The 25,784-nt window shown below is 51.1% G+C and overlaps 1 protein-coding gene across 1 annotated transcript in view; it reads right to left on the reverse strand.

Annotated features, from left to right (window-relative positions):
• The window catches only part of LOC105197169 (FK506-binding protein 15), a 264,070-nt gene that overhangs the window by 47,845 nt on the left and 190,441 nt on the right, over window positions 1-25,784 (reverse strand). The window lies entirely within an intron of this gene.

Below are 25,784 nucleotides of genomic sequence, written 5' to 3' on the forward strand. Positions count from 1 at the left end.
CCTGTCATACCGAACACCGTACACAGCCAATCACGGCGAGCATCCTCGCCGTGCTCCGTAGCCGAGTATCCTCGGCGAATCACCGCCCACGACGAGCATCCTCGTCGAGTCCGCAGGCTGGGTATCCCTAGCCAATCCCATCCGTCCTCTCCCGCAGGGAAGAGTCTCTCGTAACCTAAAAACTCGTCAGGGCATCCGCGTCCTGACAAGAACTTCGCCTCTTTTTGCACGAGGCGGCTCGGGCGAGACGCGGAATCGTCGCCGTCGCTCCGATCCCGCGTTCCGCGGCTCCCCGACCACCCCGGACACCGAGTCCGTTTCAAACCACGCGATTTACTTTAAGTTATAGTTACTTGTATTCTTATGATTTCGTAGTTCTAGTACTTCAGTTCTTATTATGTTTCATTCTAAGTTCGAGTTATCTTTTGACACTGTACCGACTCAGCTGTACTCTCGCGGTTATTGATTTTTGTTTCGAACTTCCGTCTTGGCTCTCGCCTAGCGCGCTCGTTAGCCCACGCGTCACCGCGCGCTCATCGTTACCACCGCTCGCGATTCCGACCGCGCAGCGGCAATTGGTCGCCGCGACCACCACGAGCCAATCGCGCCCCCGCTAAGGCTGGGTCCACTTGTCGCGAGGCGTTAGACCCAATCTGCGATTGAGGCTACTTGTAAATACTATATTCAAATAAAGATCTCATATGTTTGTCAGCTAAATACCGAGTGCGATTATTCTACCGAACCCGACCAATCCGGCGAGCTTATCCGCCACCGTGTTCCGACACCTCCCGCACCCGCACGAAAACCACCAGCGTTACATGGCGCCCGAACAGGGACCGTTTTGAAACACATAATCGCACCCGGAGATAAATGCCTCTCGCCGAGTGGACCGAACAGCTACCGCGAGACCAGCTCGAGTTGTTAGCTCAAACGTATCAAATAGAGACAACCGGTACACTTGACGAGTTACGAACCGCGTAACCCGTCACTTCCCTACGATGACCAATCCGAACCAGTCCGCCGGCGCACCCGCGCCGGAAACTGCGAGCCCGTCCCCACCGGTCACCGGAAACGAGTCCCACTCGCATAGTAAGATTATGAATCAAATACGCAAATGGGGTTGCCACTTCGACGGTCGCGACCCTCTGTCGTTCTTAGAGCGCGTAACCGAGCTGCAGGAAGAATACCAATACACCGACAACCAGATGAAGGCCGGACTCCCAGAGTTATTAAAGGGGGATGCTCTGGCATGGTATCGAAATGAGCGAGAATCCTGGGAAACGTGGACCGACTTCACCAGCGCCCTACGACGGCATTACCTACCGCGACGGTATCAAGCTAAACTGATGCGCGAAATACAAGAACGCCGACAACAACCCAACGAAGCTTACGCCAAGTACGCGACCGCCCTGCTTACGATGATGCGGCGCGCCGGGGGTTTTACCCAGGCAGAAAAGGTAGACCGCCTGTACGAAAACCTGCGGGCAGAGTACAAATTGTACGTACGCATGAACGACGCTACGGACCTCGCCGACCTGGCCGACCAAGCCGCCGAATTTGAAGATATCTCCAGAGCCCGGGAGAGCGAGACCCGTGCCGAGAGGAAGAAAGTCAACACCGCTACACCCGCCGACACCCCGCCCTACGACCGCGCAACCGCCTGCTGGCGCTGTAAACAGCGCGGACACAGCCGTTTCGAATGCAGGAGACCCGCACGCAAATTTTGCTCGCAGTGCGGGAAGGACGGCGTTCTCACGAAGGACTGTCATCCTCGGGCGGGAAACGCCGCAACGGCCGGGGACGCAACCACTCCTCGGCCCGAGTCCACATAAAGTACACACCACGACCCCATATACCGGTCCGCCTGGGACAACACCGGATTTCCGCTTTACTGGACACCGGGGCCGAAGTATCCATCATCAACCGACAGGTCGCCGGGTACGCCAAGGAGATGCGGATATGGCCGCAGGAACAGGAGGAGGCAATCCACCTAGCCGACGGCACCACTGCCACCACGCCAGGCCGCGTCAAACTCCGCCTCCGAATCGCCGGCCGTCAACTCGAACACACCTTCCAGATCCTTTCGTCCTTAGACAGCCCGATGCTCATAGGAACCGACCTGTGGGCCCGACTACAGATCGCTATACCCCCGCCACCTCTCCAGCTCCGAAAAACGCCACCCACGGCGTACTCAGTGACCCCGGGCATGGTAAAACGAACCGCACAAGAGGAGCGGAAGCTCCAAGCCTTCCTGGCCATGGAGTTGGCCAAGTTCGAGGAGGTACGAGGACCGACCGACCAGGCCAGCCACCAGATCCGGCTGAAAACAGACGTACTGATCAAACAACGGTACCGACCGCGCAACCCGGCGATGCAAAGCATCATCGATGAGGAGGTCCGCAAAATGGAAGAAGCCGGTATTATCGAGCCATCAACCAGCGCATGGAGCTCCCCGGTGGTTATAGTGAGGAAAAAGGACGGGAAACACCGTTTTTGTATTGACTTTCGGAAGGTAAACGAAGTCACCGAGCGGGATGCGTACCCGCTACCGCAAATCCCCGCCACACTAGACAAGCTGCGCGGGGGCCGATACCTCACTACGCTCGACCTACAGCAAGGTTATTGGCAGATTCCGCTCACGCCCGATAGCCGGCCAATCACCGCCTTCACCGTTCCGGGCCGGGGCCTAATGCAGTTCACCGTCATGCCTTTCGGACTGCATTCGGCTCCGGCGACGTTCCAACGTTTGCTCGACCGAATACTGGGCCCCGAATTGGAACCTCACGTGTTCGTCTATCTAGACGACATTATCGTGACCAGCGCAACGTTCTCCGACCATCTGCAGCACCTGCGGGAAGTTTTTCGGCGACTACGCCAAGCCAAGCTCCGGTTAAATCCGGAAAAGTGCCAGTTCTGTCTCAACGAACTTAAATACTTGGGCCACATCGTGGATGGCCAGGGAATCCGCACCGATCCCGACAAGGTTCGCGCCGTCGCACAGTGGCCAACCCCGACAAACGTACGACAAGTCCGACAATTCGTGGGGCTCGCGTCATGGTACCGCCGCTTCACACCTAGCTTTTCCGAAACCGCCGCGCCGCTCACCCGCCTCACGCGAAAGAACGCCCGATGGACGTGGGGACCCGACGAAGAGGCCGCTTTTCGCGAGCTCAAGCACGCGCTTACCTCCGCACCCACCCTCGCGTGTCCAGATTTCTCGCGCCAGTTCGTCCTCCAGACGGACGCTAGCACGTACGGTCTTGGCGCCGTCCTCTCGCAGCACTTCGACGGGGGGGAACGCGTCATCGCATACGCCAGCCGGTCACTCAACGGCGCGGAGAAAAATTACAGTGCCACCGAGCTCGAGTGCCTGGCCGTGGTGTGGGGCATCCGGCATATGCGTGGTTACCTGGAAGGGTACGAGTTTACGGTCGTCACCGACCACCAGGCCCTCCAGTGGCTACGCCGCCTGGATTCCCCTACCGGCCGACTCGGCCGATGGGCACTCGAGCTCCAACAGTACACGTTCGACGTCCGGTACCGCGCGGGAAAGCTGAACCGGGTCGCCGACGCGCTATCCAGGTTACCGGCCGTGTACAGTAACCAAGCGCACCCTGCGTGCCCGTGGTACCGCCGCCAGATTCTCCGCGTACGGGCGCGGCCGAGGGACTTCGCGGACTATGAAATCCGTAACGGTCGATTATATCGCCGCATACTCCATTCGACCAACTTTAAGGACGAACCCGCCGAGACACAATGGAAGCGATGCATACCTCGCGACGAACGAGGGGCCGTACTGGCACGGGTACACGACAACCCGGCCGCCGGGCACCTCGGCATTGCTAAAACCATTGCCCGAGCCGCGCAGTGTTACTATTGGCCGGGGATGTTCGCCGATATCGCGCGTCACGTACGGGCGTGCGCCAATTGCCAGGCGCACAAGAGTGCCCAGGTCCGACCGGCCGGACTAATGCACGCAACCCACGTGGAAGCGCCTTGGGAACAGGTCACCACCGACCTAGTAGGACCTCTCCCGCGGTCCACCAACGGAGCCGCTTGGCTACTGGTATTACAAGACCGTTTCACCAAGTGGGTGGAATTGGTGCCGCTGCGACGAGCAACCGCTACCGCCATCGCCCAGAACATTACGGACCGCGTCGTCTACCGCCACGGTTGCCCCGAGACCCTGATCTCCGACAACGGGACGCAGTTCATGGCAGGGCACGTGCGCGAACGACTGCGCGACCTGGGCATCCGCCACCGGACGGCTCCAGTACACGCTCCTCACTGCAATCCCGTCGAGCGGACCAATAAGACGGTCAAAACAATGATCGCACAATTCGTCGGCCGGGATCACCGCCGCTGGGATCAGCACATCCCGGCGCTGCAATTTGCATATAATACCGCCGTCCACGACGCCACCGGCTACACGCCCGCCTATCTGAACTGCGGGCGGGAACTTGAGACGCCACCACGAGACCCAGACGAAAGACACGCGCCGACAGCCGCTCCAGCCACCAACCAGCGACGACTCCAGGAAGCATACGAGGTGGTCCGAACGAACCTCGCCCGAGCCTTCAACCGTCAAGAGAGGTATTATAATTTAAGGAGACGGGCATGGAAACCCGCCATAGGAGACATCGTCTGGAAGAGGGACCATCCCCTCTCGAACAAGGGCAAGGCCTTTAACTCAAAGTTAGCCCCCAAGTACATCGGACCGCTGGAGGTCCGGAAGATCCATTCGCCGGTCGTCGTCGACCTACGGGACAATCACGGTAAGTGGCATCGCCACATACATGTGCAAGACCTTAAGCCGGGTCAGCGACACGAACAAACCCGAGGAACAGACCACGCGGGGACGGGCCGTGAGGAAGCAGCCAACATCGAAGCAGCCGACGCAGGAGCAGACGACACGAGCGTAGACGCCATGACAGACGATGGCGGGACCGACGAATCCGGGGCAGACGACGCCGACGATGATGATGCAGGAGCGAACGACGGCCTGCCCAGCCACAGGGCTCGTGCCGATCACGCCCGGACGGCATGACTGCCGGAAGGGAAGGAGCTACCTCCCCCAAGCCAGCACGATATATAAAGGGGATCACCGCAACCAGAAACCTGCAGAAAGACCGAATCCGCTATGGACTCCGAGCTAGACGAAATTCTTACCGCTCCGGCCAACGACGCCGAATTCGAGATCCTCTGGCAGAGGATGATGCACACCACGCCAAACCTACCGAAGCTGTTCCCGTCACCACCACACCGACGACCAAGTCCGACCGCCACCGGGACACCGGAACGCTCGACACGCAACATCGCGCCAGGGTCTCTCGAGGCACGACACCGCTCCGCCTGTCAGCAAAGCTTGCCCGTCCTTCCGGGAACGTCACCGCCCGTCCCAAAGCGTGCCAGGCCGGTCACCGCCATCCGCGCGCCGCCGCCAGATCTGGTGCAAAGGGCAAAACCCGCCAAGCGCACCCCTGCGCCTTCGACAATGTCGGATTCGGCGACCAGACACCCGGTGGTCGACGTACGGGTACAGCGTTCTTCGGCAACCAACGCGCGGAAACTCGCCGCACTACTGGCCGAACCGCCGCTAGTACCACGACGAGCCGGCCGACCAAATAAAAGAGCACGGCAAGAGCAAACGCGCCGCCAGCTAACGGCGCTGTTCGGAGACCCGTTGTCGGACCTGGATGACGACAACGGGGCTATCACCGCCACCGCGCCTCAGGACCACGCGGAGGAAACCAGCCTGCTTCATAAAAGCACCACCTCGACGCCGCCGGAAAAGACCTCCCCAACGCCGGGACCAGCAGTCGCCGCAACTGTCGCCACGCAGACCGCCGCAAGCGAACCCACCGCTCCGACGTCAGCCTTACCGGCAGCCACGAAGACCCCCCGAGTACCGGAGACGACACCCACGACCAAGACCGGCGCCCGCCCGGACCGACCGCCTCTACCAGTGCGGATCACCGACGACCTAACCGTGTACGTCCCTTACTACGCGGCCAGGCCACGGTTTCGCGGGTGTATAAAGTTCGCCTCGCCAACCGCCGCTTCACGCTCCGGTTTGGTCGTGATGGCCAGTGCCACTACGTGCGGGAATTCCCGGCGTAGTGGCCAAAGTTCGCCACTCGCAGAGGGGAGGGGTGATGTAACAAAACGCCCCTCCACCTCGCGCGCACGGCCACTCCGCTCCGTCCACCCGAGCAATTCACCGGCAGAACGCCACGTGCGCGCCCCGAGCTAACCTGCCGTCGCGATCACGCGGCAGCACGCGCGCCGCCCGTGGCGTTCGGCAACGCTCCCACTCCGGGCCAGCCGACCGAACGCACGGATTGGTCCGCCCAACCGTGCGTTCGGATATATAAGCCGGCAGTGGGAACGCCGAGAGAGATCTTCCCGGTCCGCCGAATCCGACAGGTCGAGTATCCTCGACCGCACTCCGACTCCCAAGAGGACGAGAATACTCGCCTCATCCTGACTCCCCTCGACGAGCATCCTCGTCGTTCCGGCTAGCCGAGTATCCTCGGCTAATCCTGTCATACCGAATACCGTACACCACCAATCACGGCGAGTATCCTCGGCTAATCCTGTCATACCGAACACCGTACACAGCCAATCACGGCGAGCATCCTCGCCGTGCTCCGTAGCCGAGTATCCTCGGCGAATCACCGCCCACGACGAGCATCCTCGTCGAGTCCGCAGGCTGGGTATCCCTAGCCAATCCCATCCGTCCTCTCCCGCAGGGAAGAGTCTCTCGTAACCAAAAACTCGTCAGGGCATCCGCGTCCTGACAAGAACTTCGCCTCTTTTTTGCACGAGGCGGCTCGGGCGAGACGCGGAATCGTCGCCGTCGCTCCGATCCCGCGTTCCGCGGCTCCCCGACCACCCCGGACACCGAGTCCGTTTCAAACCACGCGATTTACTTTAAGTTATAGTTACTTGTATTCTTATGATTTCGTAGTTCTAGTACTTCAGTTCTTATTATGTTTCATTCTAAGTTCGAGTTATCTTTTGACACTGTACCGACTCAGCTGTACTCTCGCGGTTATTGATTTTTGTTTCGAACTTCCGCCTTGGCTCTCGCCTAGCGCGCTCGTTAGCCCACGCGTCACCGCGCGCTCATCGTTACCACCGCTCGCGATTCCGACCGCGCAGCGGCAATTGGTCGCCGCGACCACCACGAGCCAATCGCGCCCCCGCTAAGGCTGGGTCCATTTGTCGCGAGGCGTTAGACCCAATCTGCGATTGAGGCTACTTGTAAATACTATATTCAAATAAAGATCTCATATGTTTGTCAGCTAAATACCGAGTGCGATTATTCTACCGAACCCGACCAATCCGGCGAGCTTATCCGCCACCGTGTTCCGACACCTCCCGCACCCGCACGAAAACCACCAGCGTTACAACATTATGATAAAAAAATCAATCCGCAAACATTTAGGCCTGGGGATCAAGTGTTCTTATTAAAAGGGCCTAAATCCGGTAAATTTGGGGACCATTACACTGGGCCACATGAAGTCTTAGAAATACTGAACAAAAATAATGTAAAAATTAAAATAAAGAAAAATAGCCGAACTGTGCATCCAAACCGATTGAGAATTTCCTATATAAAACCTGCCTCTAACAATTAAAATAAATAGTAACAACAATAATCCAAATTTCAGATGGATACCCGGCTTATCGCTATAATGTTGATAATAGCATGGACGCGCAAAACGAATGGAATAATAGGCTACGATTGTGGATCACCAATGGCTAATATAACTACAATGTCTCTACTCAATACCGAAGAATGCGATATACCCCCTCAACGCGTGAACCAAACCAAAACCTACATACAACTCATACAGATTAATGAATTTAAAACCGTAAGAGTCAGGCAATGCAAGGTCGAGATCGATAGAACAGTGAAAACATGCGGAATGTTTTCCCATACCAGCGATGTACTTAACGGCAAATATTCGTACATAGAGGAAACATCTCGTGAATCCTGTATGCAAATGCAATGGATCGGAGTCTATCGACATGGGAACACTGTTATATCCGAATTAAAGGCTAATCAATCGATCTCCCGGCCGTTGATTTTAGCAGGGCACATAGATGAGGGAGGGTGCCACGGAGGTAGTTATTCCGATACTTTCGGGAGTTGGCTTAACGTGATCGTGCTCGCCACTGTTAAAATCACACTTCAAGATTACGAAGCAACGGTCCAACTAAATTCTAATCGCTTAATGCTCCGCTCAGGAGTGACTTGCGATTTCAAGGCTACTCATTGTATAGATTTAGAAGGAGGAAACATATTCTGGGACCCGCTTCCTGCGGATCAATGTGCACTCTCTAATTACGCATCCCTCTATGACGGATTCGCAGACGTGTTAATAGATGATACCGGGAAGGAATCCCAGGTAGTCTACACTGTAAAATCTCACGAAACAATTTTCGCATTAACAATGAGGGGAAAGTACACACATTGTGGGTATACACTCATAAGAACCGAACATCCGAAACTATTGATTTACGAAACAACCTTCGGAAATTCGATATTTGGTAAACAATACCGCCCACAAAACTTCGATATTTTTACCTATATAAACTCCAAATTTTTGTACGCAGAAAAACATGTGCGCACCCAAGTAAACCAGTTATATCGAGATGTTCTCCAGCAACAATGTATTCTCGAACAGAAAGTATTAAAAAATGCATTGGCTCTCGCCACTCACGCTCCAGACGCTTTCGCTTATCATATAATGCAAGGGCCAGGATATATGGCCCTGCTAGCTGGAGAAGTAATACACATAATGAAATGCGTACCCGTTGAAGTAAAGATCGCTCGTACCGAGAAATGTTACGATCAACTGCCGGTATTACGAAATAATGAAAGTCTGTTTTTAACCCCGCAAATTCACATTTTGTTGCGCCAAGGAACAGAGGTTACGTGCAACTCACTTGCACCTGCCATGTACCTTCTCGAAGATTCATGGTATAAGTTTACACCTAGACCAGTCGAATCACTTCCTCCAATAATTATGAAACCCATGTCCAAATCGACATGGAAGTATATTAGTCCCGGCTTACTCGCCACGAGCGGAATATATACAGATAATGACCTCGAAACACTTCGAGATCACATAATGTTTCCTGCTGAACGACCCGCGTTACTCAATACGGTGGCTCGAGGAATGATGGGCCAATCAAGCTCTATAAATGGAAGATCTATTTCTAACCTCTTGGACGAAGCCTCCATACAAAAAATAGCCGCGACAGCATGGGAAAATTTTTGGAATCGATTCTTACTTTTTGGAAATGTCAGCGCCGGCATAATTGGAATCTATATTTCGGCAAGAGTCGTTAAACTAATAATAGATACCTTTGTACACGGGTACGCCTTACATACCGTGTACGGATGGTCAGTATATTTAGTGGGAGCAATATGGGATTCTATCACCCAACTCCTGCTACATTTAGGAAAAGAAAAATGCAAATTAAAGAAATCATCGCCCTCAGCCCCTGGTGAGTCCGAACTACAAGAAGTAAGACTTTCTGAACTACAAGACGATCCTAAGCAAGAAAGACATACCTATCCCTTGCTTCCCCCGCGGGAGGCCACTACTTATACCCTTGAATTAAAAAACTAAACCAATCCTTTACTTCCCAGTTCCCATTCTATTGTTATAGATGACTATGGATATTGGCCACACGAACATAAGACTTCTGACAAGGAGCCCATTGAGAGTGAAAATAATAAAAGCAGACGCGCCCACTCTAATCTGGGTACATCTGCAAAACTCTGCTGACGACTTCGAAGAGCTACTAAAGGAACTCCAACGCAGAATGGCACGGCGAAGCCGATTCTTGCACTACCCACCCGAAGACATTAAATCAGACGAAATTGTTGCTGTCCATGATAGGCACAGATGGCAGCGCGGAATTATCCTTGACACCCACGAAGATGGGACGGCCACTATTCTCCTTAGGGATTGGGCTCGCGTCGTCGAACGGCTCTTCTGCGACATTTACCAGCTTGAGGATAGATTTCGCGACTTTGAATGGCGGGCAATTCCTTGCGCAATAGCTCACGTAGGGCCCTGTCCAATAAAAAGAATATGGCCCCGACGAGCCAGAGAGCTCTTAAAGTTCTTAGTTGAACAAAGAGAAGGCTGGATCAGCATCATGGATGATGTGGAAGAAGAAGCAGCGCTTGTAAAACTAGAAACAAGAAACGACTGCGGGAGCGAAATGCTCGACGTCAAAGACATTCTTTTGAAATTAGAGCATGCTCGGGACACCGAGAATATTTTGGAAAAAGTATACCCCTCGATCTAAAGCATAGATGTAGTAATAATAAAGTTGGTTAGGTAGAAAACCAATAATCTAATAATAATCAAGCAACTATCTTATAAAATACTCACCAACATTTACTCACATAATAAAAATATATACATGTATATACATATCTCACAATTAATATGTGCACTCTTAAGGCTAAAAAGTCTGCAACCATTTTCTTATAGATATGCAAATCGAACGCACTAACCCAAGACTGCTGACTGAGAACCCACAAGCGGTCAAAGTGGTAAAAGTAGACTCACCCACTCGATTCTGGATACATCTGAAGGACATGCGAAAGGATATTAAGAAAATGCAAAGGGACTTAAATAAAAAGGCGAGCCGAAAGGCACAGTTGTTACAACCTATAATTGATTACGCAATAAGCGGAGAACCAGTAGTTACACGAGAAGGACAAAAATGGAAAAGAGGAATCATTACGGACGGAATCGAAGAAAATGGTAAAGTAACTGTAGCCCTGTTAGATTGGGGACGCATCGTCCGAAGACGACGACCCACAGAAATTTACACGTTAGAAAATAGATTCAAAACACTACCATGGCAAGGAGTATCTTGCGGACTGGCTTACCTAAAATCAACCTCGGGAGGACCATGGTCACCAAGAGTAAAAGGGGCAATCAAAGCAATGATCGAAAAGCAAGAAGGATGGATCAACATACTAGGAACCCTAAGGGATGAAGTAGCCCTTGTTGAATTACGATTAAGGGGTGAAAACAAAGGTGAAATCAAAATAAAGGAAATAATGATATTGCTAGGACATGGTGAACATTGCGACGATGTTCGATCCGTCCCAGCGGTCGAAGTACCAATGAGTCGCGAAGATCCATGGATCACCACGTGGAGCCAGACCGTAAGCCACGATGGGGTGCGCACGATTGGACACCGCACGATTGGACACCACCACTCACAGCGGCCGATGCCTAGAGTTTTTCCGTTGGTTTGGTTAGATAAGTCAAGATGATTGGTTGGTGTCCAATTGTGCTGTGTCCAAAAGAGTGTCACCCGCCACGATTCACAAAATAATCAATACCTGAGAGAGGAACTTCGATGCATCACCCTGTTAGAAGGACGACCAATCTATATGAGTCTCGACAACCTACAACTGTTTTGCAGCGACTGTTACCAGAATATGGCGGCTGATCAAAAATCAAAATATACACCGCTATTCCCGCACAACTTGGTCCATAGGAAATCAGTAGAACACAGAGACAAATGCACAATTTGCAAAGGAAGGATGATAAATATCAGACCAACAAGTAGCTGTAAGGGATGCACTACGGGATATCAACGTGCCTTCAAAAAAACGCTTAGACCAAGGATGGGGAATAGCCATCGCAATCACACCTGAGGACAACAACAATCATCGAGGGAACTCTAGCAACCATCGAGAGGGCGAGACATCTACAAATTTTTAATACCGCGTTAACACCATAAGCAACTACATATTTCTTTATGTCATAAAAAACAGTAGAGAAAACATTAATAATTAATGTCTATCAGAAATTATGTCAAAGATAGTATGACAGAACCAAATACTCAGGGAGGGGGAAGAACCTCCCAATTAAGGAAATTCATCGAATACCTTATCCCCGAATACACAAAGGGACGAGAAGAAGGGACGAGAAGAAGAAGAAAAATTTTCATCACGTTGTCTGAGCACTGTCATACTCATGGGAAAACTCCGATGCGTCACTACATTGAGAGGACGCCCAATATATCAACAATTCATCAGTTATAAAAAAATATGTGAAGGTTGCTACCTCGCAATGACATTCGACCAACAAAGAAAATACGCGGCTGTCTCAGCACACCTCCTGGCCCACATGGATTTTCTCCACAACCAGGACAAGTGCACCTGCTGTCTACAGGTAATGCTGAGATATAGGGATATTGAAGAATGCCAGGAGTGCCTCAATACATTCAAATACGCAGACATCGTGGACCTAAAAATGGGATGGGGGTACCCCTCTATTGGTCAACAAAGGTATCATAGACCCGGTTAGACCAGATGTATGATTCTCCCCTGCTGTTAACCGCGATCAAGTAGTGTTCCACATATCAGTACAAGAAATAATAAAAAAAATTGTAAATACGCAAGGAGGAAGAGAGAAATAGGTAAACCTTTGTGCCAAATATAACTATAAACGTATATTTTACCAAAGATAACATGACACCTAGCACCGCAGGCGTAACGTCGGTAGTTTAGGTAATTAATAGGGGACAAATAAGCAATCAGAAGGCTGGAAGAAACAAAGAAAGAAATAAAAATTTACCTTTTCTTCCATGTCTTTACAATTAGGTGTAAAGAGAAGAGTATATGCATAATTATAAACATACACATTCATAAACAATTATATATATATAAAAAAAAAAGAAAAAAAATTCTTTTAATATATTCTACTCAAAATAACGTAGGAACCTTAATTCTGTATAAGCATCTTAAATATTAAGGTAACTAACAATAAACAATTAAGCAGCTAGCGATAGACCAATAAGTATTCGATAGACCAATAAGTATTCGATAGACCAATAGGTATATCACACGTAGAAAAGAAAAGGGATTTAATTTTGCCTTTTCTTTCCGTCATTACTCACACGTAGCATACGCATACATATATATAAATATACATATATATATTTTTATCAACAAATTATATAAATTAATAACGATGATCAAAAAAAAAAAAATTTTTTTTTACTTGATTTATCTTTGCAGAGTGTGTAATTGTAAAACACACACACACATATATATATATATACATATATATATATATGTATATATATATACATCTTCCGTTGAAATAATATAGAACTCTAATCTTGTGTAAGTACGTTAAACGTTTAGATAATTAAACGAGTGCTAATAAATAAATAAGTGTTTGGAACCACGAAGGAAATAGAAAAGATTCTTTGTCCTTCCTGTTTTCACCCACATATATAGAGAAGAATAAAGGGATAAATATAAATATATAAGTATGTAAGAAATGCAAAAAAAAAATCCTTATAAAAAAATAGTATTAAAAAAAAGGGGGGGAGGGAAACCTTTATTATATATTATGCAAATATTTTTGTAAGAATATATATATATTTATGCCTTGTATCTATCAGGGAATTATGTAAAACCTTACTAAAGATAAGAATTTTTATATTATAAACGCGGCGCTGGTAGTTAAGTAAATAACACTAATAGAAATAAATAACCAGGAATACAAAAGAAAAAAAAAGGGAAGGGGATTTGGAGGTCGCCCTTTTCTTTCCTATTTCTATATAACTCATGTAACAACCTGTGTTTTGTCCGAGCGCGGACGAGCTCAGGGAAGCCAGGGCTCGAAGGAAGGTTGCCGGGTTTAATCAATTCCGAGATCGGACGTGCGTGTAATGTGTAATGACTTTATTTATGATCTACTAATGACAATATGTGCCCGCAGTTCGCGGATACACGCGGTGCATCCGCGACGGTACGGTGACGCGGGTTTATAATAAGAAGACGCGGTATTACAATAAAAAGACGCGGTATTTACAGTAAGAAGACGCGGTATTTACAGCAAGAAGACGCGGTATTTACAGACCGGGGATCTATGTACATACGTCCGGTCGCTCGCACTCGGGTCGCGGTCGGTGCGAGAGAGTGCACGATAGCGCGGTCTCGCTCGCGCTTGGTGTCGGTATCGTCGCGAGGATCCTACGATGTTTACGTCGCCTTGTCGGTCCGCGGTGCGCGCGGGCCGGGACGCCCCACGCTAGAAGTCGCGTCGGTGTTCCGCGAATTCGCGACAGGTGCGCGGCGGGATTCCCTTAGTAGGGAATCCCCGACGTGAGTCGGTGTCGGCTGCCTCGAGAGCTCTCGATGGAGGCAGAGATATCTCTACCCCCTTGGTGGCAGTCGTTACCGTGGATGTTTGGACGGAGATGGGTTGAGGGAATCGTTGAGATCTCTCAACGGTGGCAGAGCTCGCTCTACCACTCGGATTCCCTCGGTGCTGGGAAAGCGGGATCGGAAATCGCCGAGATCTCTCGGCGGTGACAGAGCTCGCTCTACCACGCGGATTTCCTGGGTCTGGCTCGGAGGCTGGACCGGAGAGGAGTCGATCTCTCTGCGGGATCGTCCGCCTTTTATACCCCGATCTCGGAGAGTCGGGGATGTTCGAGTGGAGTTCGGTTCTTCTCGGAATACAGCATCCCCGCTGCTCCGAGATCGGTCCGGTATCGCGCTCTCGCTTGAGCGTACGCCTCTCTGTTGCTCCAACGCCAGGAGCATGCGAATCCGTGCGCGTGCGCGCGGACTTCGGGCGTTTAACGGCGCGCTCGTCGGACCGTTCGCGTGCGTGTGTTCGAGGCGATTATCGGCGCGTAGCGCCTGTTCGTCTGTCCGGCGGGTGTTCGGCCGGACAGGGGGGCGGTTCGTGGCCCCAGGGGGAACGATGCGGAGGCGCATCGTTACAACACCCCCTTCCTAAGGAGGCCAGAATCTAGGGGCCTTGATTAAGTCGCTCGGGCTGGCGTTGCGACTTCTCCTTACAGGAGCGGAGTTGGCCGTTTCCGTTGAACCGCAGATGCCACCTGCGGTTCCCTAGCCGGGGCTTGTATTGCCGGCTGACGTGCACCGCGAAGTGCGGTACTTCGACCGTTATGCCGGGTTCTACCTCCACCGGTATTGGTGGTGGAGGCAGCGGGCCCATTACTCTGAGCGGTTCCAGAGTTGGTCTGGGTCTGGTCGGGGGCTCCCTCAACGGCGGCGGTCGCTGGGGCGGCGGCGGCGGTGACATCGTCAGCCACGTCCGTTTGGCCCTGTTGCGGCGATCGGATGGCTGCCGGAGCTGCCCGTTTCGCATGCCGGCGATTGCGGCGGAGCGTTGCGGCGGTGGTTCGGTCCCCCTGCTGGTGGAGGGTTTCGGCCGTCCGGATGACCCGTCCAATCCGGGCCGTTCGGGGTCGTAGCGCTCGACGTCGGCCTCTCCCAGGAGGTCGTCGATGGCCTGTAGTAACTCTGCGTCGCTGTGCTCCATCGCGCAGTTTCTCGCCAAGTGAGCGGTCGCTCCGAAATTTCGTCGGGTGAAGCGTTGTCCGGACGTAGGTGCCTCGTGTTTTTGTTTTTTTTTTTCGGTGCGCCCTTCTCAGTCGCTCTCGGTGCCGGCATCGGTGCTGTCGCTCTCGTTGTCAGGGTTCGGGGGGGGAGCCAGCTTGAGGTCCTGTATGTGGACGTGACGGTACCACTTCCCCCGGTCGTCGCGGAGATCGACGATGACTGGTGATATGATTCGCCGAATTTCGAACGGTCCAACGTACTTCGGCGCGAGTTTGGCGTTAAACGCGTCCGCGCGTCGGGAGAGGGGGTGGTCGCGCTTCCATACCCGCTCCCCGACTCTTGGTGCCCATGTCCTACGTCGTAAGTTATAATAGCGCTCCTGGCGCTGGAATGCTCGCGCTAATCGTATGCGCACAAGCTCGTACGTTTCTCGGAGTCGTTTCTGCAGCGCGCACGGCGTGTCAGCGTGATCTGCGTTCGCGCGTTCCTCGGGTCGCCGTAGCTCGCGGCCGTGATTCAGGAACGCCGGCGTATGCCCGGTTGCGTCGTGGGTTGCCGTGTTGTAGGCGAACTGAAGTTCGTGTAGATGTTCGTCCCACTGCCGGTGTCGTTTCTGGACGTATTGCGCGATCATAGTCTTTACCGTGCGGTTGGTCCGCTCGACCGGGTTGCAATGCGGTGCATATGCCGGCGTTAGTCGGTGGCGGATTTGCAGGTCGCGTAGGAGCTGCGTGAGGAGCGCGGAACGGAGTTGCGTGCCGTTATCCGACAGTATTTCCTCCGGGCAGCCGTGCCGAAGAATAATCGCTTCGGTAAGCGCGCGCGTAACGTTCGCCGCGGTGGCTCGCCGGAGCGCGCGCATTTCGAGCCACTTTGTGAAACGGTCCTGCATGGTGAAGAGCCAGATATGCCCCCCCGTGGATCGTGGCAGCGGGCCTACGAGGTCGATGGCGACTTGTTGCCACGGCCTGGTCACTGCGGTCGGGTGGAGGAGGCCAGCTGGTCGCTGTTGCTCCGCCTTGTACGCGAGGCATTGCGGACATTGCCGTACGTGCCGAGCAATGTCCCGGAACATTCCCGGCCAGTAATAGTGTGCGGCGATTCGGGCTATCGTTTTCGCGATACCGAAGTGCCCCGCGGTAGGCGCGTCGTGGTAGCGGCGTAGGATCTCCTCCCGGTTTTCTTTCGGTACGCATTCTTTCCATTGCGCGTCCGGAGGGATGTCGCTCAGGTCGAGGCTATGTAGTAAGTGGCGGAGCAGGCGGTCTCCTTCGATACGGTAGTCCGGTACGGTCTGGGGTGCTGTGTCGACGCGTTGCCACATCCGTCGGAACCAAGTGCATCGCGGTTGCGCGACGGCGTTTACGTTGCTTCGGCGGGATAGCGCGTCGGCGACTTTGTTCAGGGAGCCCTTTCGGTACTGCACCTCAAAGTCATATTGCTGCAGCTCGAATGCCCACCGGCCGAGGCGGCCGGCCGGTGAGTCTAACTTCTGCAGCCATTTCAGTGACTGGTGGTCGGTAATCACCTTGAACCGATATCCCTCCAGATAGTCGCGCATCCTTCGGATGCCCCACAGCACGGCCAGGCACTCGAGTTCTGTCGCGCTATAATTCCGCTCGGCGGAGTTCAAGGTGCGGCTGGCGTACGCGATAACTCGTTCGCCCTCCGGAAAGTACTGCGTGAGTACGGCCCCCAGCCCCGTAGCGCTTGCGTCTGTTTGCAAGACGAACTGCCTCTCAAAGTCGGGGCATGCGAGGACCGGCGCGGTAGTCAGCGTGGTCTTAAGACCTTCGAACGCTTGCTGTTCGTCTTCCCCCCACGTCCAGGGGGCGTTTTTCTTAGTTAGCGCGGTTAGCGGAGTTGCGAGGGTGGCAAAGTCTTTTATGAAGCGCCTATACCAGGAGGCGAGGCCGATGAATTGCCGTACTTGGCGCACATTTTGCGGTGTCGGCCATTTCACGATCGCGTCGGTCTTTTCAGGGTCGGTTCGTATGCCGGTGCGGTCGACCACGTGGCCCAAGTACTTGATGCGGTTTACGCAAAATTTGCACTTGTCCGGGTTTAGGCGGAGGCGAGCGTCGCGTAAGCGGCGGAATACCTCGCGAAGCGTGTCGAGGTGCTCGTCAAAAGTGCGGCTGGCGATGATGATATCGTCGAGGTAGACGAATACCTGCGGTTCTAGCTCGGGTCCCAGTACGGTATCCAGTAAGCGTTGAAAGGTAGCGGGTGCGGAGTGCAAGCCGAAAGGCATTACGCGGAACTGCATCAGTCCGCGCCCCGGGACAGTAAACGCGGTAATCGGCCGGCTAGCTGTGGACAGTGGCACTTGCCAGTAGCCGCTCTCCAGATCGAGCGTGCTTAGGTATCGCGCGCCGCGTAGTTTGTCTAGAGTCGCGGGAATCTGTGGCAGCGGGTACGCGTCCGGTTCTGTGACTTCGTTAACGCGGCGGAAGTCAATGCAAAACCTATGTTTGCCGTCCTTTTTCTTTACGATTACGATCGGGGAGCTCCAAGCGCTGTGGGATGGCTCGATTACCCCCTCCCGTAGCATTCGATCGACCTCGGCGTCGATGATGGTTTGCATTGCCGGGTTACGCGGGCGGTAGCGTTGTTTGATCGGGGGCCCCCCTTTTGTCCGGATGACGTGTTCGACGCGGTCGGTGGGTCCGCGCACGTGTCGGAAGCGTGGTAGCTCCTCGGCTAGGAACGTCCGGAGGCGGGCGTCCTCCTGTGTGTCCTCCTCGGCGGAGGCCGTGATCTCCTCCGAGCGCGCGTTTCGGGCGACGTGGTTCGTCTTCAGCGGCGGCGGGGGGACCGATAGTTGCGCGCGCGCGAGCACGTCGACGCCGATGAGCGCGTCAACGTCGAGTCCGGACATTACTTGTACCCGGTGTTCGAATGTTTGCCCGCCTAGGCGAATCGGGAGGATGAAATGCTCGCGGATCGGCGTGCTCGTGCCGTCGGCCAGCCGAACTTGGCCGGTAGCTGGTCGCGCGCGGAATCCCTGGCGTACGAGGCGATCGGCCGCCTCGGGGTTGATGAACGTCGCTTCGGAACCGGAGTCGAGGAGGGCGGTGAGTCGGACTGGTCCTACGTCGAGTTGAATGTGCGGTCGCGGGGTATATTCTATGCGGAGGGCCGAGGCGTTTCCGCGACTTCCTCGGCCCGGCTGGCGTTTCCCGGTGGCGGGTGGCAGTCCCGCGTGAAGACGCCGTCTTTGCCGCACTGGGAACAGAACTTTTTCGCGATACGGCGGCAGTCGAACCGGGTGTGTCCCCTCTGCTTGCATCGCCAGCAGCACTCGTTACGGTCGTACGCGGTCGCGGCGGCGGATGGTTTGGCCGCTTTCTGGCGTTCGGAACACTGAGCACTGATGTCCTCGTACTCTTCGGCCCGGCGGAGGAGGTCGGCAGCGCGGGATATACCGTCGCGCGGGATGTACAGTTTGTACCGCGGGTGCATGCCGTCGTAGAGTATGTCAATCTGTTCGTCGTTATCGTATCCGCCCGCGCGCCGCATCATGGTGAGCACGTCGGTCGCAAATTTGCGGTACGGCTCTTCGGTCCCCTGAGTTCGAGCTTGGATATCGCGCTTCAGTCTCGCGATGTACCGGCGCGGGAAGAAGTATTCGCGGAAGTCGGCGAGAAATTCCCCCCAAGAGTGCCAGGCCGTGCGGTTGTTTCGGTACCATAGCAGTGCCTCCCCGCGGAGCAGTTCGGGCAGTCCGCGCAGGAGTTGCTCCCCCGTGTACCCGTATTCTGCTTGCAACTCCTCGATGCGTTCGAGGAAAGTGGCGGGATCTTTCCCGTCGAAATTACACCCCCATTTGCGTATCTGGTTCATCACCGCGGCAGGATCGCTACTGGCCCGCGGAGTTTCCGGCGTCTCGACCTGGATCGTGACCGGGTCTGGTATAGCTGGCGGCGGAATGTACTCGGGGTGCGACACGACGTGGTCGCGTAGACGTTGGCGTAGTTCGGCTACGCTTCCGGTCGGATTGAGGCGGAGGCTCTCTAACGTGCGGACTAGTTCGTGTCGTTGGATATTGTATATCCACGCAAGCGGCATCACCGATCTCGGAATCAATTTGCGGATGTCGGAAACGGTCCCTGTTCGGGCGCCATGTAACAACCTGTGTTTTGTCCGAGCGCGGACGAGCTCAGGGAAGCCAGGGCTCGAAGGAAGGTTGCCGGGTTTAATCAATTCCGAGATCGGACGTGCGTGTAATGTGTAATGACTTTATTTATGATCTACTAATGACAATATGTGCCCGCAGTTCGCGGATACACGCGGTGCATCCGCGACGGTACGGTGACGCGGGTTTTTAATAAGAAGACGCGGTATTACAATAAAAAGACGCGGTATTTACAGTAAGAAGACGCGGTATTTACAGCAAGAAGACGCGGTATTTACAGACCGGGGATCTATGTACATACGTCCGGTCGCTCGCACTCGGGTCGCGGTCGGTGCGAGAGAGTGCACGATAGCGCGGTCTCGCTCGCGCTTGGTGTCGGTATCGTCGCGAGGATCCTACGATGTTTACGTCGCCTTGTCGGTCCGCGGTGCGCGCGGGCCGGGACGCCCCACGCTAGAAGTCGCGTCGGTGTTCCGCGAATTCGCGACAGGTGCGCGGCGGGATTCCCTTAGTAGGAAATCCCCGACGTGAGTCGGTGTCGGCTGCCTCGAGAGCTCTCGATGGAGGCAGAGATATCTCTACCCCCTTGGTGGCAGTCGTTACCGTGGATGTTTGGACGGAGATGGGTTGAGGGAATCGTTGAGATCTCTCAACGGTGGCAGAGCTCGCTCTACCACTCGGATTCCCTCGGTGCTGGGAAAGCGGGATCGGAAATCGCCGAGATCTCTCGGCGGTGACAGAGCTCGCTCTACCACGCGGATTTCCTGGGTCTGGCTCGGAGGCTGGACCGGAGAGGAGTCGATCTCTCTGCGGGATCGTCCGCCTTTTATACCCCGATCTCGGAGAGTCGGGGATGTTCGAGTGGAGTTCGGTTCTTCTCGGAATACAGCATCCCCGCTGCTCCGAGATCGGTCCGGTATCGCGCTCTCGCTTGAGCGTACGCCTCTCTGTTGCTCCAACGCCAGGAGCATGCGAATCCATGCGCGTGCGCGCGGACTTCGGGCGTTTAACGGCGCGCTCGTCGGACCGTTCGCGTGCGTGTGTTCGAGGCGATTATCGGCGCGTAGCGCCTGTTCGTCTGTCCGGCGGGTGTTCGGCCGGACAGGGGGGCGGTTCGTGGCCCCAGGGGGAACGATGCGGAGGCGCATCGTTACAAACTCACAACGCAAATCTGAGTGCATATAGATATAGATCTTCCCTCTTCAATATAAGAATTAATAGTTGTCGAAGGAAAAGAATCAAATCTCTTTGCAAATGTTGTGCATCCCCAACATTTGTCTAAGCCGGGGGGTGTTACGTCCTGCGGAGTAACGATTCTTTCCTTCACAACCAGCGGATATTCTAATTAACGGGCGAGCGACGGTGATCTCACCCCGATCCCAAGAATACGGTGACTCTCACGGCAATAACCGGATGTCATGAATTAAGTATCTATAAATTCATCAATTAAGGAGATCTGAGGTGACACCGTTGCTCGATACCGGAAACACTCAAGATAGTAAAATCAGGGAGCTGGAAGCACGTGTGCATCCCTTTGAGTTCTGATGCCCGACACCCGCATAGCAACAAATCAAAGAATTTTTTGACATTTAATGCTTCTGAGAGTTCAATTGTCAAACCTGCCGCTTTCTCGGATACAATTACCGAGGAATATAAAAAAGTCGTAAAAGTAAATATTGCACGTGCGTGTATTAATGAATAAAGTGGTGCACACGGCCCTCGATGGGACAAAGGGAATCATAGATGAAAAATAGTATAAATAGGTGCGTCTTCTAGCGGAGCGCGCAGTTCGTAATTCGCAGTTCATAGTACACAGTTCGCTTCACGTACTTCACAGTTCACTTCAGACCGTACAGTTCGGTTCAGCCTAGTCTCGTCTTCATCCGAATCGCAGTTCCGTGGCATCTTGCATGCTCGAGTTCTGCGACTCTCGGATCCGCGGCCTTTAAACTCGTGCGCGGCGCAAGTCTCGGTCGAGAGGAAAAAGTGTCAGTTCAAACGTCCCCGGTTGGGATCTGCGGACCATTGTCCATTGGACCCGGAACACCTTCGACCGGATCTACTACCTCCCGCCGAGTCCGGCTCAGTTTGAAGCCCTGCGGCTCCGAAAGAATAGCATTCACCTGCATCGACACTCACGCTACAATCTGCAAGCAGTAAGTCCCGAATCAACCGTTTGTTTCGCTCTCGTTCTTTGAACACCCTTTCTCTCTCTAGCGCGAAAGATTTCGAACATAATACATTTATTAAGGTTATTACTCTTTCCTCCCCATGCTCCTCTCCATACTCTCTTTCTCTCTCTCTCTCTCTCTTTATCTTTAAATTCTTTTCTTTCTTGGGATTAACTCGTAAGAGTCAATCCGAAAGAATCTCTTTATTTTTAATTCTTCTCTTTCTTGGGATTAACTCGTAAGAATCAATCCGAAAGAATCTCTTTATTTTTAATTCTTCTCTTTCTTGGGATTAACTCGTAAGAGTTAATCCGAAAGAATCTCTTTATCTTTAAATTCTTTTCTTTCTTGGGATTAACTCGTAAGAGTTAACCCGAAAGAATCTCTTTATCTTTAAATTCTTTTCTTTATGGGATTAACTCGTAAGAGTTAATCCGAAAAAATCTCTTTATCTTTAAATTCTCTCCTTTCTCGTAAGAATTCTCGTTTCCTTCTGTCCCCTTAGATTCTGTCGAACCCTTTTTCTTTACTTCCAATCTTTTCCCTCGGTTTCACTCAAACTCCACTCGAGTTAACCCGAGAGATTGTCTAAATTTTAACTTTTCGCCAAGCAGAGAGAAACGGAGTATTTCCTTTTATTTTAGTGAATAAAGTCCCCAAAATTCATAAAAACCGGTCACGAGCAGCCGCGAAGCGCCGCCGAAATCGCCGCAATCGCCGAATCCGCCGCCTCGAAGCCATTGAGTAGGAAATCCACCGGATCGCCGCCCAAGTCAATCGACTTTGCCCCCCTGTCTCGTACTCGCCGGTCGCACCGGAAGAAGAGCGATTTCCCCCGTTCGCATTTTTCCCCCACTCCCCCGTAGATAGTTTTTATCGCGCCGACTCCCCCTTAGATAATTCTCCGCGCCCCGACTCCCCCGTAGAAAATCTTCGCGCTGACTCCCCCGTAGACAATTTTCTTCACGCCGACTCCCCCGATTCTCAAATAACCTATAGAATCTTCCCGGACTCTCCTGTTTCGCTCTCTTCTCAAGGATCTCCGATCCCTGAAATTCACAATTTAGAGGAAGACCAACCTCCTGCGGATTTTCCAAACGTAGGGCCCCACGAGGAGAAGGAGCAACCTTTCTCCACCCCTCCGCTCCTCGGATCGCATGATCTCGAGGACCAGGATCGTTCTCCTAGCCCCGTGCTTAGTATAGAGATCGTAGAGAAGCTACTTCCACTTCCCCCACGTTGTTATTTTGCCCCTGGTCCTCTTCAGTCGCTAGAGTTAATTCTCTCAATGTTTCCGATCTCGTCTGTCCCACTCCCTCCTGGCGCGTTCTCTATCGGCCCTGAAGAATTCGACCTTGAAGCGGTCCGTGTCTTCCTTTCTCGGTCTCCCCCCGATGCACCAGTCCCCGTGTATCTCCCCCATATATATCCAAAATATTATTTAATTCCCAAATTAATATTTTTAAATCACTTCCGCCCCAATGCCGCCGTATTAAATGAAGTCCCAATATAGGCACACATACACACTTGCGAATACCCTGTTCGTTACACTAATATAGAATATTATAATTGTATACATATATATATATACAGGGTGTCCGTCCATAAATGTCCGAGCAAATATCTCGTAACTGGTTGAAGTTAGAAGAAAGTTTAATAAGGAAAATTTACATGGTTTTCAGTCGGCTACAAAATGCACGTAAAGAAATTTTTTTTACTCGTCACCTTTTTGAGTTATGAAGGTCAATGTAGGTTTTTTAAATGGGTACCTATAATTTTTTTTGCATATTTACATGGTAGAGGTAATTTTCAATCAAAATTATATTAGGAAAAAAATTGCTACGACGCATCGTTTACGAGATAATCGGCATGCAAAGTATTAAAGTAATAATTTGGATCGAGTATTGTTGAACAAATTTGGAATATCAAATAGGTTGAGAAAGTAAACATTGTTTTTTCATGAAATATTTATTAACAAATTAATTAAGAAATGGTTCGAAATTGTTACCATCATGATCGATACAGCATTCAACGCGTTTTATAATGTTTCTTATTGTTAACTGCAGCATTTCTGTTGTAATACTTTCAACAGCTCTAGTGATTTTATGTCGTAAATCTTCATTTTCAGGAATAGTTGCATAAACAATATCCTTAATATACCCCCAACTTCTGTTGTAATACCACATCTCGAGCATATCACACTTTTCCGTAATTGTAAACATTGTTCTCACGCGCTCGTATGAAGTCTGTTATATCGAACAGGATCGCTGACCTTCAACTTTTCAAAATACACGACTGTTTGATTTGTAAATAAAGTATTTGTATAGCACGTAATATGAATTACAGGGTAGTATGAGTCTGTTAGTCAATCGTCTATATACGAGCGCGTGAGAACAATGTTTACAATTACGGAAAAGTGTGATATGCTCGAGATCTGGTATTTAAGTATGCGTAATGAAAATGAAGCACGATTACTTTATCAACAAAAATATCCAGAACGAAGAATACCAAATAATCGTACATTTCGACGAATTGAAGATCAATTGCGTCAAACAGGATCGCTAACAAGACAACGACGTACAATCAAAACAGATGAAGAAAAAGAGACAAGTGTGCTATTAAGTTTTATTGAAAACAGACGTACATCCATAAGAACAGTAGCACGTAATTTAGAATTATCGAAAAGTTACGTACACGCTGTACTAAAAAAATTCAAATTCAAACCGTTTCGTGATAATTTAGTACAAGCTTTACATGAAGGAGATGCAGATCGCCGATTAATGTTCTGCCACTGGCTTCGAGTTAATTATCGCACTGACTTTGGTTTTCTTAATAAAATATTATGGTCTGATAAATCTTGTTTTTCCAATTGTGGTATGGAAAATCGACATAACGTGCATACTTGGTCCGATGTGAATCCACATGCGAAAAGAGATAAAGGTTTCCAACGCAGATTTTCGGTGAACGTATGGTGCGGAATCATCGGAACAAAAATTATTGGACCTTTCTTTTTCCATGGTCATCTTAATGGTGACAAATACTTGGAATTCTTGCAAACAACTTTCTCAGATTATTTACGCGATCTTCCATTATCAGTTTTTCGAAATATTATTTTTCAACAAGATGGTGCTCCAGCACACAATACACGTGCTGTAATTAACTTTTTAAATAATAGATTTCCTAATTGTTGGATGGGTACTAATGGTCCTGTACGATGGCCACCGAGATCTCCGGACTTGACACCTTGCGATTTTTTCCTTTGGGGGTATATTAAGGATATTGTTTATGCAACTATTCCTGAAAATGAAGAAGATTTACGACATAAAATCACTAGAGCTGTTGAAAGTATTACAACAGAAATGCTGCAGTTAACAATAAGAAACATTATAAAACGCGTTGAATGCTGTATCGATCATGATGGTAACAATTTCGAACCATTTCTTAATTAATTTGTTAATAAATATTTCATGAAAAAACAATGTTTACTTTCTCAACCTATTTGATATTCCAAATTTGTTCAACAATACTCGATCCAAATTATTACTTTAATACTTTGCATGCCGATTATCTCGTAAACGATGCGTCGTAGCAATTTTTTTCTTAATATAATTTTGATTGAAAATTACCTCTACTATGTAAATATGCAAAAAAAATTATAGGTACCCATTTAAAAAACCTACATTGACTTTCATAACTCAAAAAGGTGACGAGTAAAAAAAATTTCTTTACGTGCATTTTGTAGCCGACTAAAAACCATGTAAATTTTCCTTATTAAACTTTCTTCTAACTTCAACCAGTTACGAGATATTTGCTCGGACATTTATGGACGGACACCCTGTATATATATATATATACAGGGTGTTTTAGACCACCCGTACACCCCTTTTCTCTTCGTAGGGTTAGGACCAATCAAAAATATGTTCAGACGAAAGTTGTAGGGTTTCAAAAGATCTATTCAATGATCTTATCAGTTTGACCTTGGATGGCGTCGCCAAGGTCAGATCGAAATGACATTAAGTTTTTTAAATGGAACACCCTATTTTTGATTCCAGAATCTAATAGCTGGTGTCAAGACCTTTCCAAAACACTATAA

This window comes from Solenopsis invicta, chromosome 8 (genome assembly GCF_016802725.1).
Source record: "Solenopsis invicta isolate M01_SB chromosome 8, UNIL_Sinv_3.0, whole genome shotgun sequence".
NCBI lineage: Eukaryota > Metazoa > Arthropoda > Insecta > Hymenoptera > Formicidae > Solenopsis > Solenopsis invicta.